Raw genomic sequence first — 17922 nt, 5'->3', positions numbered from 1 at the left:
GTTAGGATGATACGCAAACTGCAAGGGGTCCAGTGAGGGTGGTAGCTGTGTTTTGATGTGCCTCATGAGGAGCCTCTCAAAGCATTTCATCACGATTGGTGTGAGTGCGACGGGACGATAGTCATTGAGGCAGGAAACCGTAGACTTCTTTGGCACAGGGACGATGGTCGTTGTCTTGAGGCACGTAGAGATGATGGAGCTGCTCAGCGAGATGTTGAAGATGTCAATGAAGACATCTGCTAGCTTCCTAATTAAACTACAAGGGTAATATCTGAATTTATTATTATTTTTTAATTTATTTTATTGATTGATTGATTGATTGATTGTGTCCCAAACTGAGTTCACTGAGTGCAAACATCCTTCTTTAGTAGCAGGTATTTCTTTAAAAGAGAGAGAGAGAGAGAGAGAGAGAGAGAACCCTTTATGCAAATAGCTCAGACTTTTCATTTCAAATATATGCAGAAAATTTACATGGCAGTTTCACAAGAAGTCGCAGCAGCACAGAGCATTGACAAGAACAGATTAGGTGAGATAGCACAAAAAAAAGCTCAGTGTGAAGACCAACTAAATGAGTTGGATGCAACAGGTCTTAGAAAATGCTTGGCTTAATGAATGAGTTGGATTAAATTTGATTATTGATGAGGCAAAGCAAAAGAAATTCTGCTTGAAAATTAGGTGGCTCAAGAGGGTAATGTGAGGATAGATGGTAAGCAGACACCAGACAAAAGAAGTCTAAGTACCTGATTGTTGTTGTGTGCCATCTGGATAGAAAGAAAAAAATATGAAGCAGACTATGTATTCTTCCTACAGCTTACTGAATTCATTTCACAGCTAATTGCATCTGTTACTACTGTGGACCTCAGGTAAATCAGTGTATTATCAGCAATCAGACTGATTATAACCATTAAGGTGTACAAGACAGTGGTGAAACCGGCCATGCTGTATGGTTTAGAGACAGTGTCACTGAAGAGACTGGACTCCCACCTTTGGGAGTGACAAGGTTGGACAGGATTAAGAGTACATCAGAGGGACAGCTCATATTGGAAGTTTGGGTGACAAAGTTAGGGAGGCCAAATTAAGATGGTGGACAAGTTCAGAGGTGGGAGAGTGAGTATATTGGTAGGGGAATGTTGGACATGGAGCCAGGCAAGAGGCAAAGAGGAAGGCCAAAAAGGAGGTATATGGATGTAATAAATGAGGATATGAAGCTAGTGGGTGCAAGTGTTGAGGATGCAGAAGACAGGGATAGGTGGAGAGAGATGATTTGCTGTGGCGACCCCTGAAGGGAAAAGCCGAAAGAAGAAGAAGAAGAAGACTGATTATAACCATCCAGCTTTTTTAAGTCGATAAATATGTCTGTGAAGTGGTTGCTTCTGGTAGACTATCAACATGATACATAAAGAGCAAGGACATTCTAGTTACATTAGAAAGCTCCAAGACAGTCATAGAGTAATAGTGTAAACTGAATGCTGATGACTTAGACCAATTAACATTAAAACTACCTGCCTATTATTGTGTAGATCCTCCATGTGCCACCAAAGCAACTCTGACCCCTCCGTGGAATCAGCCAACAAGATAGCAGCATATTTTTGTAGGTCACAAGGTGGAGCCTGCATGGATAGGACTTGTTTGTCCAGCACATCCCACAGATTCTCAGTTTAGGTAGGTGGTATGTGTCAGTGTAACATCCACATGTAGCATCACAATGCTCAATACTCAAGGTTTCCCAGCAGAACATTGGCATTGATGGTGTTGCCAATATTAGCATGATTAGCAAATTGAAAGTTTGGAACTGATCTGTTCGAGCAGAGTGTTTGAATGTGCAGGAGAGATATGTACAGACTAGAGGACTAAAGCTCTGCTGCATCATTCTCTTTAGGTAGAAATTAAGTAATGGCTGGTTTCCAATAGGGCCACTATGAGAATGGCATTGACAGTAATGTTGGAATGTCAGAATTTCATCCAAATAAATCTTGGATACCTTGTAGATTATGTAGATTAATAGGCAAGTCGTTCAGGGTGGTTTTTCCTTTAAGAGTATATAACTAACTACTGAGAAGTATAAGCAACAGACATGCTCCTCTAAATGTGTGTGCTAATATTTAAGCTCCAATAGCACTCCAGCAGAGGCATGTTTCAGTTTGTTTCACTGTAGTTGAGTGAGCACAGGAAGTGAGCATACATCCTTTCTGCTTCCCTCAGCACAGGTTCCCAGGATTGTGTGTGGATGTTAAACACTTCCTTTCATTGCTGCTTGCCTGGATTTCCATACACATAAACACAGATACCCTTTGTGGCACCATTAAAATAATACAAACAGAGAGAGAGAGAGAGAGAGAGAGAATCAATGACTTTTCATTTCTAGCAAAGAGTATACAATGTATATAATGTTTTAAAACAAGTCAGAGTCAAAACTCTAATATTTACCGGACTGTGAATTTAGAGATCACGCTTTCGTTTTTAATTAAATGGCCTTTTAGTGCTTATTGTTTAGAATTTCGCAAATTACACATTAATTCCATATTCAGTCACACCATTGTGTAATTTATGGTCAGTTGAAAATAACAAACAAGAATTTTCAACATTCTAGAAACACCCTATTCCCCATTATTGGTTATGGAAAATTGCACATTTTAGTTGCATCTCTGATTCAACACTAACCAAAACACATTCACCCTTATACATACTGATGATGATGGGAAGAAGAAGAAAAATAAAGTTCTGTCTTACTTTTTTTAGGTTTTATGATATTGACTGGTATGACCTTGTAAGGAAAAAAGTAAATCCTTATCAATCCTCATGCTATTTGTATGAATGCTACTCAAAGACATTTTGTGTATTTGCAAATTTTATGCTAATAGAAAATCCTCAATCCTCTACTACTCTATGAGAAAACTTCAGCCTGTCAAGCAAATCTCAAAAATGAGACTTGCCTAAAAAGGGATTTTTTCAAATGGTTAAATGCATGTTTATGATGAATATTGAAAAATGGTTTTAAAATAAAATTTCTTTTTCAGAAGCTTTTCAAAGGCTATATGGCACTACAATCCTGTAATCACCCAAAAAAAACCTGGTTTATCAGAATTCATTGATTTCTTTCTAAAATCCCAGAGTTGCAATGAAATCTGATCTACAGAGCACTGTAAAGGTGTAGTGTCTGTAGAAACTATATTAGAGGCCGCCCTGCTTTACTGCTCAGGCATTACAACCAAATTCCAACAGCGTTGTCATGGCAGTTGATTGAGAATTTGAATGTGTGGAGGAGTTTGTAAGAAGAGAAATGCAGCAACACTGGATAAAGCCTAAAACTTATTTCTGAGAAACTCTTTTAGAAGTAAGAAATCAACAACTGGGCCTCTTGTACTAATTCTGAGAATCCACTTTAATGGATTTGTAAATAGCTTTTGGCCATTGCATGGCTTGTACAAGAAGTTTTTTTTTTTTTTAAACAAACTTTTTCCTGTTATCTAGGAACTATATTCACTCTTTTTTTTGTCTTTGTCTCAGCCTGCTCTACATTCTTTACTCATGTGAGTCAGCAGCTTTGGGCTGAATGCACACTGCCCCCTACTGAACCATACTTTATCATCCACTCACAATGGATGAAATGCACCAGACACCATTAAAGAAAGCATAAAGCAAGACGGCTTCTTTCAAAATGTGAAGGATTGCATGTGAATGTTATAGGGTCCAAAAGGTCATGTCTGTGTTGAAAGGACCATGTTGAAAATTCTTTTTTAAACCTGAAAATTAACAGAAGATTTTGGAATTTTAATATTCATGATTTCATAAGCTATGTCTAGGTTCCTCATGCTTAATCTCTTCTCCTGAAGCATGTGTTCAGAAAACACTGATAAATTTGATTCAGAATGGATCATAGGGTTTTGCACAAATTTGAGGAGTCCATGCCAGCTGGAATGCACACTGTCACTGAAGCAAAAAAGGGTATGAACCAAATACTAGGAAATGTTTCATGATTCTGATTTCACTCAATTTGTTGTCAATAATATATCATTTATTAAGAAAACTGTTGGATCATTTTAGAATAGAAGCAATTTCAGTACTCTCATACTTTAGTAGGATACTGTACATGCTGATAATCTAGTACAGAAAATCCTATGATATTCAACAACATATTTACAGTTTGCACATGTTTAAGAAAATAAAACAACCTCAACCAATTTTTAAGGGTAATAATCACTCTAATAACAAATATAATGTGTTTGCTTTGTCTGTTTCAGTGCTTCCAGTTTCAGTGCTTTAAGTTCCAGAGCTTCAGCTTTTTTTTCCTTCTCTCAAGTGACCCACAAGCAAACTGTACTCAGAAGACCTGATTTATTTGTGGGTTCATTCTTTTCCACTTGATTCGTGCATTTGGAAAGCAAAGTTAAATTTAAATTAGTCCGATTCACATTTTGCTTGACATTTGTTGGACCCACCTTACACAGCACTGGTTTTCTGTCACCTATCAGAAAAAAACATCTCAATTAGCATTCATGGGGTCATGTGGTCCCACAACATGACAAATGGGATAATAGAGCCACAGTGGCATGAGCGCTTATTTGTTAGACAGCAGTAATAATAGCATTCTATCAATGACAGGAACAATCAATGCTTATTAATACTATCAGTATACAGAATGTGTGATATATATGTGGTGTATATAATCCCGAAGCTAAAAGTCAACCAGTACTACCATCAGTGACTGTATGGCAAGTTGATTTTGATGATTCAGCATTAAATAAAACACTTATGCTATTTCACTTCATATCCGAGCATTTTAGCCAAACGGTAGTGTAGTGTAAAGCAATCACATATTAAAGTACAGTAAAGCAGTTGTGGTGTGAACTGGTGGTGTGATGTGCTAAAATGTGCCACAATTTTCAACAGTCTCTGTTTGAATCCACTGCTGTATCATGAACCCTGAATGCATGATCCCGCAAAACTATTTAAAAACAACTATGAGTGGAAACACCAAGGCTTTTGTTACAGTATTAAACAACATTTATCTAATCTGTTATTATAATTATAAATGCTATAATTATAATTTGTTACATAATTGCTTTAGCATATTTTAGTGTAAACATACAGTAAGAGGATTAAAACCTTTATCAACTGGAGTTCAAGGGCCACAATGATGTGTGTCTGTTTATTGTTTACGTCAAACTTATTCATGTATATATCAAGCTTATTAAATATCAAGATGGTGATTTATTTCTTGCGAATGTGTGGATATTTTTCATTGTCTAGCCAATTTAAATTAAACAGGCAGCCAAGTGTAAATGTTCTCAGCGAGGGAACGACCCCAACAGTTAAGCGGTCTTATATGAGAACAAGTTAGAAAGCAGTGCTGTTCAGGCACTTTTAAAGAGCTTGACTTTATCAAGGATTATATCTGAGGATTATTTATTTATTTATTTATTTGCTTATTTATTTATTTGTTCATTTATCTGTTTGTTTGTTTGTTTGTTTGTTTATATGTATATACTGTATTTTTGATACGTTTGTCTAAACATTCACGTTTTTTAAAATGTAATTGTAGACTACAGAGTCAAAGAATGTGTTATTTAAAAGAAAAATATATATACTGCCTGCAGCTTATTAGAGGAACAATCATCTGAGCTCAGAGACTGATGATTCCTGGTGGTTAATAAACATTGTGTTCTTGCTCATTAGAGGGAACTGTAAAGGTAGTAGGTTACTCATTGCTTTCAGGAAGGACTGTTATTGAAGACTGGGGGTCAGTTGGTCCCACCCATGATGAGCATGGTAATGGCTGTAAAAAATCTTTGAAACAGCATCACGCTGTTTCCTCTAGAACAACCGTTCCAACACATTCCAGTGCAAAGGTCAGTCCTTTCTACGCACTTGAGCCATTCAGTTTTGTAAAAAAAATGCTTGAACAAGAGGACAGATTGAGGCAGCTGTGAAGGATAAAGGATATGTGCAGCATCCTTTCTGCACATGGCTGATGATAAACACGAGGAAGTGGGATGTGGGTGTGCCAAGAGGAAGCTAGAGCCATCTGCGTGAGCATTCCCTTCTAGGAGGTTGGAGAGGAAATTGAGCCTAGAGGTTTGGAGCAGGTTTGTGCAAATGCTTTCCTCTGCTTTGCACGCTTCCTCAAATTGCACCTGAGAAAGAGTCTGGCATGTTACAGAGTGTCAGCAATGCTGAAGGTCCTGTAGGATAATGCCTCCATGAATGCTGGGTACAGTCCAGGCCAATAAATCATAATATATGGCTGATTGTAGCCACAAAATGATATTAACTTTTGACATCCATGCCAGGCCAGTAAGATGCCAGCTGTGGAAATGAATTGTGCTATGAATGCACAGCCAGAGAGTCCTTTTTGAATATCCAGCAGCATGAATGCTTCATTTTACAATCTCTATTTTCTCTACCACAAATATCAGGTCCAGTGTTAACCAGATACAAAAAGTTGCTGTGTAAATGACATAATGTGCCCCAAACATGTTTTTTTCTTGAGCTCCAATTAAATGGAATGTTCTTCAGCGTGTTCTGGAGTAATATAGTAAAATATGGCACGGCCAATAAAAACAAAATGCAGAAAATAATAAACAGAAAGAGTATTTTGTATAAAATGCTGTTGAATTATGGACTAAACACAATACCAAATGTTCCTTTTGCCTCAAAAAATATGGGCTTTATCTCAGGAAGTTCGAGGACGAAAAGGAGTGTGATTATTGGGTAGCATTTGACTAATGATAGGCTTTAAAACAAGGCTACAATTAGCATCTTGTCCTCTGGAGTAGCCTTTGGGTGGATCTTGCTGTTGACAGTTTGATAAAAGCACTGCAAGATATATTTACAGCTTGCTTGTTTTGCACCACATTAGGGTTTTGTTTACATTAAATATCAAATTCAATCAGATTTTGGTTTTGGCTTTTTTGGCTTTTCTTCCCATCAGCTTGCTTATTTTCTGTTTCACCCAAGCAGAAATCAGAAAATTGCATCTAAGCCTGGGTTAAACAGGAAGTGAAAGATAAGCATCACTGAGATAAAAAGTCTGCAGGCTGCATCACTTACATACAGAGATGTAAAATCAGTCGTTATCAGAATTACAGAAGCGTTTCAATGCCAGAAAATGGGAGTGGTGATTCAAGTCGCACTTTCAACTTCCAACTCTATATTTCATGCCTGTTTCAGCCAAAGAGGGTGAGAGGGTCTTTGATGTAAAATCACATACTAATGGTTATGCTGAGGATATGTCCAGCTGCAGTGGAAGCTGATAGAGAATATCCACAAATAGAAACTCTGTTTTTTGTAGTATTTGTTTTAAGTCATATCACACTTCTGACTTGGATACATGAGCAAAATTTAAATAAGTGTTCAAGGACATTCAAGGAAATTAAATATAAAATTATATTACCACTTAGTGTACTGGATTGTCTAATATACTGACAATGTATTTTATACATAGAGATAGATGGATTATAGTAACAATAAAATATAGGTATTCACTAGTAATTTTATTAGGAACAGCTGCACACCACATATCTACTGTGTATGTCATTTCCCTGTTTAAAAATCAATAAAAAATATTGTTGAAAAGAAGGAAAAGCTGTACACATGCTCATTCATGCAATCAGCCAATCATGGGAGTAGCACAGGACATACATTCATGCATATATAGCTTCAGTTAATGTTCACGTCAAATGTGTGAGGAAAAAGTGTGAAATGACTTAGGCATAGTTGTTGCCACATGATGCACTGGAAATATTCATCACAACAGATACATTAAACATTCCAGTTTGGTAGGAAGTTGGGGACAGAGCACAGGGTCAGTTATGTCCACAGACTAGAGCAGAGAGGGTTTAGGGCTTTACTGAAGGGCCCAGCTTGTGGCTGGTGGTTGAACTCCTGATCATCTGATCAGTGCCTTAACATTTAGCCACCAATATCCTGCCAGAAGAAATGACTATTTGATAAAAGAGATCAGTGCAGAAAACTGATTGACAGAAGCTCCAGAAAAACTCACATAACCATGGTGACGATCTCACTCTTTACAACCATGGTGAAAAGAAAAGCATCTCAAAATGCACAGCACGTCAAATCCATCAGCCAGGGGTAGAAATGTGAGGCTGTACTGGGCACCGATTCATAGAAACTGGACAGTTAAAGATTGGAAATATGTCATATGGATAAAAATGAATCATATTCCAAAATGCCTATATCTTTTTTTTCAATATCTTCTATTTGATTACAGCTGTGAGCTGACTGTGTTAGTGTGTAGCAATGCTGGTACTGAACTTAACTTCATTAATACTTCACAAAAAAAGGAAGAAATGTCTAATATTCAATACAATAGAATCTCTGTTCAGCAATCTTTTCTTTGATGAATTCTAAATAGATTCTTATAGAATCATATAGATTTAATAATATATTTCAAATATATTCGAATAGTGTAGTATAGTGAAAATGTGATGGAATAATTTGAGGGTTATGATAAGCACAGGAGAGAAAGAAACTTCGCTCCTTGTAGTAACTTGGAAAGGATTTTAGAATTGACGGGCGTGGTGACAGCAGTGCAGTCTTATGCCAGTGTGTAATTTGGAACGAAGCCTTTAAACTGGCAACAAAAACAGCAGAAAATATCAGATTTTTGAGATTCTGAAATGCTGTGAAGTCCATGTTACTCAAAAATCTGTTCTTAAAACATTTGCACAAATTTACAGACAGTTTATTTGTGGAATAAACCTGATATATGGGTACCAAACGTGAATCCCTCTTTGCAGGATCATTTTTTATTCAGGAGATGATTTCATCTTTGACTTTACTGCATTACTGGTGCAGTGAAGCTCATTCAAGCATCTTTGTGACTCATCATTGTGAAAAAACTGATTGGGTGATTAATAATCATTTGATCATAATATCCAGGGTAAACCTCTTAAAGTCTGAATCAATCTTTCAGGTGATTATTATCATTCTGCTTGTTCTGCATGTAGTATTAAATATGCCAGCTGACATTTAGAGCACTTCTGTGTGCTTGGGGAAATACTGTGGTCAGGGGAATTTATAAATCCTATAAAACAGTTCTTCTGAAAGAGATTTATGATTCAGAATGTACACTGCATTATTATTCATAGCTCTCTTTCAACACCAAAAAATAGAGGTGTAGGGTTATAGTTTTTACACCAAATTGGTTGTGGGTGGCAGAAGCAATTCTGTGGATGGTGGGCAACTATGGAGTTGCTTTTTCAGTCTATAATACTGTGTCAGAATGCTAGGTCTAAATATGGAAGGAAATACTGCAAATATTGGGGTAGGAGAATAAAAAAAGTGCATAATGACCTCACTGAGAGATAATTAATGAGCATTTTGTAGATACTGTGCATTAGAAATGTGTGTTTTGCAATGCATGAACATTTTGGACTAGTATATCTTTTCTAGAAATATTGTTGGGCTGGAAAATTTGCTAAGACCTGTTATCCCTGGAGGTGTGTAGTAGACTGAATAGAGCTTGAGAAGAGGTTCAGTCCTGGGGCACTTCAAGGTTTTTGCCTATTAGTTCTGCACCATGACTCAACATGGCACGAGGCACATGTCCTAGATAACTAATTGAGAATCGGGATCGTTGCCATTAAGCCATCTATTAAAGAATAAAGCATGTTCAGTAAAGAAGAGGGAGAATCAGTATAGGTACTATGAAACAGGGAGGTTATTTTGTCAGAAATTCATTTCCAGTCAAGTTTATTGTGATATGATTGATTTCATCAGCCTGTATAAGGAAAGGAAAAGGAGACATGATGTGATGGATGTTTTCACTGCTATGCTCTGCTGCACTCTCATCATTCATTTCCACTTTGACAGAGGGGTTCACAGAGGATGCAAATTTAATAATGGCATGTAGGAGAAGGTTTGCTCTAATATTGTAAAATGACAGGGGGTGGATAGAAACACAAGATACTTGGTGGTACATCACCGCACTGAGTTGTCTAATGGACAATTCTGATTGGTCAGAAAGATTTTTTAGAATTATTTTCAGCTCTACCTTCTGGGGTTTCCTCCGGGTACTCCGGTTTCCACCCCTAGTTCAAAGATATGGACTATAGGCTGATTGGCATCTCTAAATTGCCCATAATGTGTGGATTGGAGTGTGTGTGTCTGGAAAGTTCTTCTTCACCTTGTACCCTGAGTTCCCTGGGACCCTGTGTAGGATAAATGGTACAAAAAATGGATGGATGTTCTACAGTAACAACTTACACAGGGACATACTGTATATGGCAGATGATCCATGTAAATTGATTAAAAACATCAGAATGGATAATTGTTTTAAGGATCTTGATGGATTTTTGGAAGGAGTCTCTAGTGTCGGAACTTTGTAACAGTCAATGCATTAACATTAAAAGCAACTATAAATGGATAAAAGTGCAACCATTTTCTTTAATTAATAAAAATGTAACTGTTGGCAAATTGGTCTGGTAGTACAGTAGCGGTATAAAACTCTTTAACATGCTGTGGGTAGCACCACACTGCTCTGTTATTAAATATCTTCCTATAACAGAAGATTCAATGCAACTTTATAAATAAGTGAAATAACTGAATAGAAATTAATTGTAAATGTTGTTGTATAGATCACAATATGCAATTCTACGACCTCAATGTGCATACTGTGCATGAAAGAAACATAAAATACTTTTCCTGGCACGGTTCACTTCAAACATTAAAAAGAAAAATACACCATGGAGTTTTCTTCTAAATATTTACTATTTTCCACAAAGCTGTAAAAGGTTTGTGTTTTCCATTAGACTAATGACATTGTGCTCCACTGTGATCTCTCTCTCCTCGGTCCTCTCTGTTGCCATGGCAACTTTTGCCGCTGTTCGAAGTGTACGTTCAAAAGACGCTAACGATAACGGCGGGAAGCTCTGCACATTCCGAAGTGGATTGATCTGATAATTATATAACCACCTAACAAGAGTCAGCATTTCTTTGTGTATATGTTAAAGTACTTGGCTAGATGAGGATAGGGTGGAGTGTGTGGCATTCATCACAGTGTTGGGTGGATACATTTTAGCTGTGGTGCTACTTCCTGTGGCCTGCTGCCTGCCTTCTCATTTTCTCACCTCAGCTGCGTTGACTTATTGCAACGGAATGTCAGATTAAGGTGTGCCTTTCCCCTTCCAGTGAGCAGATGAAGGTGAAAATTGCTTTTGTGTGCGTGTGTAAAGGAAGCCACATCCTAAACAAACGATAGCCTGAAACCACACACCTCTCTCGCTTGACACCTTGAGGGTCACATCCCTGGCTATTTCTCAAGGTTTGTTTTCTTTGGATAGAAGATGCTTCTTACAAAAAGAGGAAACCGCAGCATGGGTTAGTGTTTGGCTATACTTTTCACCCTTCTGTTAACTCTGGCCAGTTAAAAGAAATTATTATTTATTTGAGTACAAGCCAACCACTGAACTTCACCCATTACCTCTTCCAACTTTCTGTCCAGAATGAAATCAGCATTCCACCTTCTGACAAGACAAATACAAAGCACAATCTCTTTCGCAGATGCACTTCAACCAGAAAAGCAAATGCTAGAAAAAAATATAAGGAGAAGTGAGGAGTTTCCGTGAATTCTTTAGCACTCCTTTGCACGGGCTTGCAGATGTGTGGAAAGCCTTGGATAGTGTTTGCTCTTCTGAGTCATTCACTCGTTGTCAAGTTGGTTTCATGTCTTTCTTGAGAATCAACCACTTTTTTTTTTGTGAATTTGAATATCAAATTCTTACAGTACGTGTTAGAACATATTTTCACCTGTCACTGTGTCTTGCTAAATACAACTGTATGCCACACAACCTATTAGTGTGTGTGTGTGTGTGTCTCTGTGCTAGAGCAACTCTCTGTCATCAAAACCACAGAGATCTGAGGTGTTAGCTGGCGCTGACACAAAGCAAACCCCTATTATTTGGTACTGCCGAAAAAAATGGATACTCCTTAATTCAATTCAATACAATTCTTTTTGCATAATGCTTTAAAAGATGGACATTGTCCACTGAGTTCATCATCCCCTGGCATCTCATACACACTCTCTTCCTGCTTCATATCCAGTATAGTCCATATTCTAGAAAAATCAGCATTTATTATATTAACTATGGATACATTTCGTTATAAAAAAGATTTCTTTGATATCTCATCCGTAATTTTTTTCATACACAGTGACTAGCAAAACCAAGTGAAATCTCGTGTCAAACTGCAATTTTCAACATCTTATCTCTCAACCCCCAGGGCCTGTACTCTCTCCTTCCCTGTTTATAGACGTCACAGAAGTGCCTTGCATGCAGAGAAGTGTGTTTTCCTAAGGACCCTTTAAGCCTTGACTGGATAGAAACAGGATACGATAATAAGAGATTAGCTTACCATCTCTTGGTCTTAATTCTGATAACCATCCTGATAACCAGGGGCTTCTATTCGGAGTGCTCATTATTACTGTGTGTCTGGACTTGTTAAACGTTCTGTAGCTGGGATTCTTTTAAACAAACTAAACCACATACACCCTCAGGATAGACTGAAGATTGACTTTTCTTGTATGAATATAACCCACCTATTCAAATATTAAGGTTATTATTTAATAAATAAATAAATAACATTTATTCCAGATCTTTCCATTCGAAGAGGATTATTTTTTGTAGGCCTAAACCATGATTATCCAAGCAGCCTAATAATTACAAGTGCTCAGTTAAAGAAATACACAGTAGATCTGATAATAATAGTGTGCTGTAATTTCCATTAATGCAACAAAATGTTTTAATAGAAACTCCAGACATCCTGGCTATGCTTCCTGGACTGCACTTTGAGAGACAGTATGCAAACATGCTCCAGCAAGTTCGTATACAAAGTAAAACAAAAAATATGAAAGCAGGAATGTTGCCTCCTGGAGGCAGAACACCATCATTCCCTGTTCAGTTCAAATGATATATTAATACTGAATGATATAAAGAGGTATTTTTTTAAAAAGGAATTTTTTAATTTATGGTAATTTTGTTAGTGCTCTCTGAGTGTTTGTCAACAGGAGATTCTACACAGATGCTCAGATAATATAACCAATTATCACTGACAATTTTAAGACAAACCTGTGTCCTATACTGTGTCTTCATACAATGTCTATATTGTCTGCACTGTCATTTGTGTCATTCTTGCATCCCTAAGTGTTCAGTCTACAGTGTGCTCAGGTCCTACGGCAATAAATTCTACAGTCACTGACTTTGTTTATCCTGTTTCCTCCACAAAACGTGCTCCTCATCACTCCTACCCAGCACTGTTTACTAGTCACAGCATACAATGGTCCATTTCACAGTTTAATCATTAGCCTACAGGTGGAAAGAAAAAAAGAAAGAAGAAGAAGTACAAATGAAAATTTTGTGTCTTTTATCTCTTTGGAGACAGTTTTTGGTGTTTTAAAGAATTGTCACTGGATTTCCTTTTAGGTCTTGAGTCATAATTCAAGAAAAAGATAAATAAAGTTACAATTAAAATGTATAAAATTAGAAATGTGGGAAGTTGTAGCTAACCCCTGAGCATGGCCCTTAACCTTTTACTTAGTCAGTTGTATAAAATGAAATATAAATGTAAATTGCTCTGGATAAGGGTGTCTGCCATAAATGTAATGCATAATTTATATCCTGAATTTTTATATAGAGCTGCTTCACATAAGTGTCCATTGTCCATAAAGGTGTGTGTTGTTTAATCAGCACAGTACCTGAATTTGTTAAACAAACCACAATATATTTATACACTGCAATTCACCTTGATAGTTCGGTTTTTGCAAGCGTAAGCAAATAAACCATCTGGAGAATCTGGAGATTTTAAGGCTGTTGCATAGGAAGTTCTGTGAAAGCAGTGAATGGGGTGTGGACTGCAGAGGACGTGGGTGGGAATGGGGGATGGTGGGGGTTTGTATCCTGATGGAAAACGCTGGGAATAGTGTGTGTGTGTTTGGGGGCTGGGGGTGGTTGGGGGGGGTCTTCCTACCGGAGAGATCGCAGCTCAGAGAACAATACTGTGAAAAGCTGCCAACACCCACAGCAGTTCCCTGTGGAGCAAAGCGTTATCCATCAACACCGGGATGTTCTGAGATGAAGTCCAGCGCCTTCACTCTCCAGCATTACAGCTGATCTGAGATCGGATTTAAACATGGAGCTACTAACGGGTGTCAGGCTTTCCAAGCAGTCCTTTACTGCTAAAGCTTTCAGAGGGTGTGATCCATGTTCACCGGCTCTAATTAAACACGTTTGATAAGCCTGCGGAAAAGCCTGACACCGCTGACAGGAAATCTCACCCTGCTGAATGTGCTGCTACTGTGATAAGCACGAGTATAGAGAGTATAGCCTTAATGTAAACACTGTTAAACATAAAATGTGTAGTTTTTTGCGGGGCGAAATGGCTTCCAATATCACACTTTTGGTGAATTACACCAACAAAGACTTTGGATCAGTTCGGAGCTCAGTTCAGTACATTGAACTTGAACATGATTATTAGTGTTTTTGTGTATGATCACTGATTAATTAGCACATTTTTAATGGATCACAGGTTCATGTTTTGGGAATATATTCTTTCTCTACAGCTCTGATGTATACTGTACAGTTAAATGCTAGATTACTGCATTTGCATAACCCTGAGAAAACAAAGAGAAAGTCATCACTTGTGATAAACAGATGTAACTTTCTGGTTATTAAACAACATGGCAACCTTAATTCAGATATGTACTATGTTCTTTTAAAAAGCAAATATTAGATGCCCTAATGTCAAAGGTGTAAATATCACAGAGATTTTTATTGCCTTAAGATGGAGGTGGGTCTAAGATATGCGGTGACATGCAGACAATGTATTAACTGAAGTGCCAACAAACAAAAAATATGAGATAGAAGGCTGATACAGATGCAAGTGCAGGTGAGCAGCTCATTTGTAAGCCACAGTGCATGCTGGGAGTTGGGACACCAAGAAGAATCATAAACATGAAGAGTGGCAAAAACAAAGCTTGACAGTAAAATAGAAGTTAAATAGTGATACGAGTGACAGTGATGATGTGATGTGCTGGGGTTGACAAGTAGTGTATCCCTCTGGTTACAAAATATTACAAAGGTATGAATACTACGTCAAACCACAGGTTTATATTACATTAATACTTAGGTGTCTACATTTTTCTGTAGTAAAACCTCAAACAGGAGAAATATTCTGTCATTTTAAGATTTTACATCACAAATTCCACAATATTTAGAGGATCCTGAAGAACAATTAGCACAGATTTTCTGCAATTTTGGGCGGACACATCATCACAATACACAATCAGCAAAATCTGTCTTCACAGAAAGTAAATCTTCACTGCTAGAATTTTAAGAGAAGACTCTTGACATTTGAAAAATTTTCTACATTTTGAAAAAAACAAAAAAAACAACAAAAAAAAATACTAAAGATATTAAATACTAAAAATAATAAAGCACTTTGGGATGTGTTGATGTGCACTGAATAGGAAAATAATCAATATCACATCGCCCCATCATTCATTGTTGCATATTATTTTTTACTTGGTACATTTTAAATGTACCAATGTGTGAAATCTAAGAGGTAATTTTTTTTAATGTCAGTGTGGCTAAGTATGTGTTTTCATTTTTATTAAAGCATTCAATATAAAAACCCCTTAAGGTTTAAGCATAACACAAACTACTTACTAATTAACTAGAACCCATATATTTATACCTTCATACTGTCACAACCACAACTAAATTTATTATAATTGTAATATTTTTTTTCTTTTATTCATGAAAGAACAGCTAAGTCAGGAACTAACTGCTCCACAGACTATAAACTTCTTTAAAAAACTACAGTGCTGAATGAAGAAAGGACATTGATGTGACCTGCATTCGAAATGGTTTCCGGGATTTAAACACATGCAAATAACTGAAGTTTGAAAGGCAGACAGAGCTAAGCTCATGGGTATCCTTTGGTTAAACACACTTTCCATGCCTTAAGTGCTGCACTAATTTATTTTTATCCCAGCGCTCAAAGGACATGTGAAGTTCTACCTTCATGTTTTTTGGTCTTCAGAGTCCAGGTGACGACATCAGCGGGTCAACTTTACCTCTTGCAATACCTACAGATGTCATTCTTTGTAAAAACAGGTCCATAGAACCCAGTGGTGTGCCGTCAGGGCCAGCAAGGCCTTCTCTGCTTGTCTAATCAGCAGTGATCAGAATCACTGACTTGCATTTTAATATATTAAATATATATTTTCCATGAATGTGTATTAAATTATTCCCAATAGTCTATTCTCTACATTTCATAGCCTTTCTCTTGGTTGTGCTGCTTCCAGTAGTCTATATTTATGTTAGTATTTATCCAATCATATTTCAGCCAGTGGCTGACATCATGTGTTGTCAGGGTGAAAGAAATCTGCCTTAAGGCCTTCAGAATCAATAGTGCAGGTGCCCGTAGCTTAAAATAAGTGGCAATGAAATAGTTACATTAACCAATCAGATTTCGAGTTGGCGTCACTGGAGCCATCTAGCAGATATACGATTACATCAGCAATTTCCCGTCCTTTGATTGGATAATTGGAGTAGTCAGAGGCAGCAAACCGCACAAACAAAATAAAATATATATATATTTTAACTCACAAAGGCTGACAGAGGAGAAGAAATCGATTTGGTCGCAGACATCCTTACAAATCCATTTTCAAGGTGGACTGTAATAAAATTGACTATTCCTTGAGGTGTGAAATACTGTAGCCTAATTTCTTTTTTACTTTGCTATTTAACGGTTGATTAGTATCTATTGCCGTAGTGTCATAATGACGGTATAGAGGTGGATTAGATTCAAGATTCAAAAAGCTTTATTGTCATTTCAACCACATATAGCTGACGCAGTACATAATGAAATGAAACAACGTTTCTCCAGGACCTGGTGCTACATAAACATAAAACATAGAGTTCAAACACAAAAACAACACAGAGCTAGGACATAAGTTTGTCTTAGCCACATAAAGTGCAAAGTGTGCAACTAGGTGCAAACAGAGCAAGGATAAGACAAAAGTGCAAAAACAGTACGTACAAAAATTAATTCAGGAAGGACACCGATGAAGACCTAGGTGTGAAATGCACGGTCCGCCACTGATAGAACCAAAAGCTTATCTAAATGTCTATCATGTCTCTGTCATCACCCAGGCTTATATTAAGATCTGTTTTTTTTTGTTGTGTTAACCTGCTGGGGGTCATCGAACAAAGACTTTGGTTTTCTCAAGGAACCCTAGCAACGATGCGATTTAAAGATACATTTTCCTTTTTGAAAATTCTCACATGGCAAAAATAGAATCGGATATGTATAATCAGAAGCACTTCCCCCAGAGCCGTCCTTTGTCATGTGTAAAATGTGTAAATTTAGGTCACACAGTCTCACTATTGTCCTCTAAACCGGTTCTCAAGGGAAGGATACAGTGACTGGACTAAAGGAATTTGCTTCACAGGCCATGTGCACTGTCACGTTCGAATAGACAACGCTGCCAAAATACGTGTGTACAAGCATGCATTGATATAAAGTGCCTCCTTTATACCTGCAGTACTACAGCTGGTTGATTGCGACTTTAGTGAATAAGGGACTTAAAGTACAAAGGAATACATATAGAAGTAAAGAAATAGAAATCATTATGAAAAAACTGGACTAGCTTTTATAAAAGTTCAAATATCTAGAGTAGGATGTCTAACTGCACCATCTTATTGCTCCCAAAGCCTCTGACTGAATATAGGAAGTCATTTGTGAACCCTTTTATCAGAAAATGTTATAGTTAGTAATCTGCAGATCGTTGGTACATGATGTGAAGGAAGACTTTTTAATGGAGCTGCAGGATTCTCATATTTGACTAGTGGAAGATGTTGAGTAGTTGTCTTTGACAGTAATTCTGGTTATAATTTTAAATCA

Source organism: Hemibagrus wyckioides, linkage group LG16 (genome assembly GCF_019097595.1).
Source record: "Hemibagrus wyckioides isolate EC202008001 linkage group LG16, SWU_Hwy_1.0, whole genome shotgun sequence".
NCBI lineage: Eukaryota > Metazoa > Chordata > Actinopteri > Siluriformes > Bagridae > Hemibagrus > Hemibagrus wyckioides.
This window is presented reverse-complemented; position numbering follows the sequence as displayed.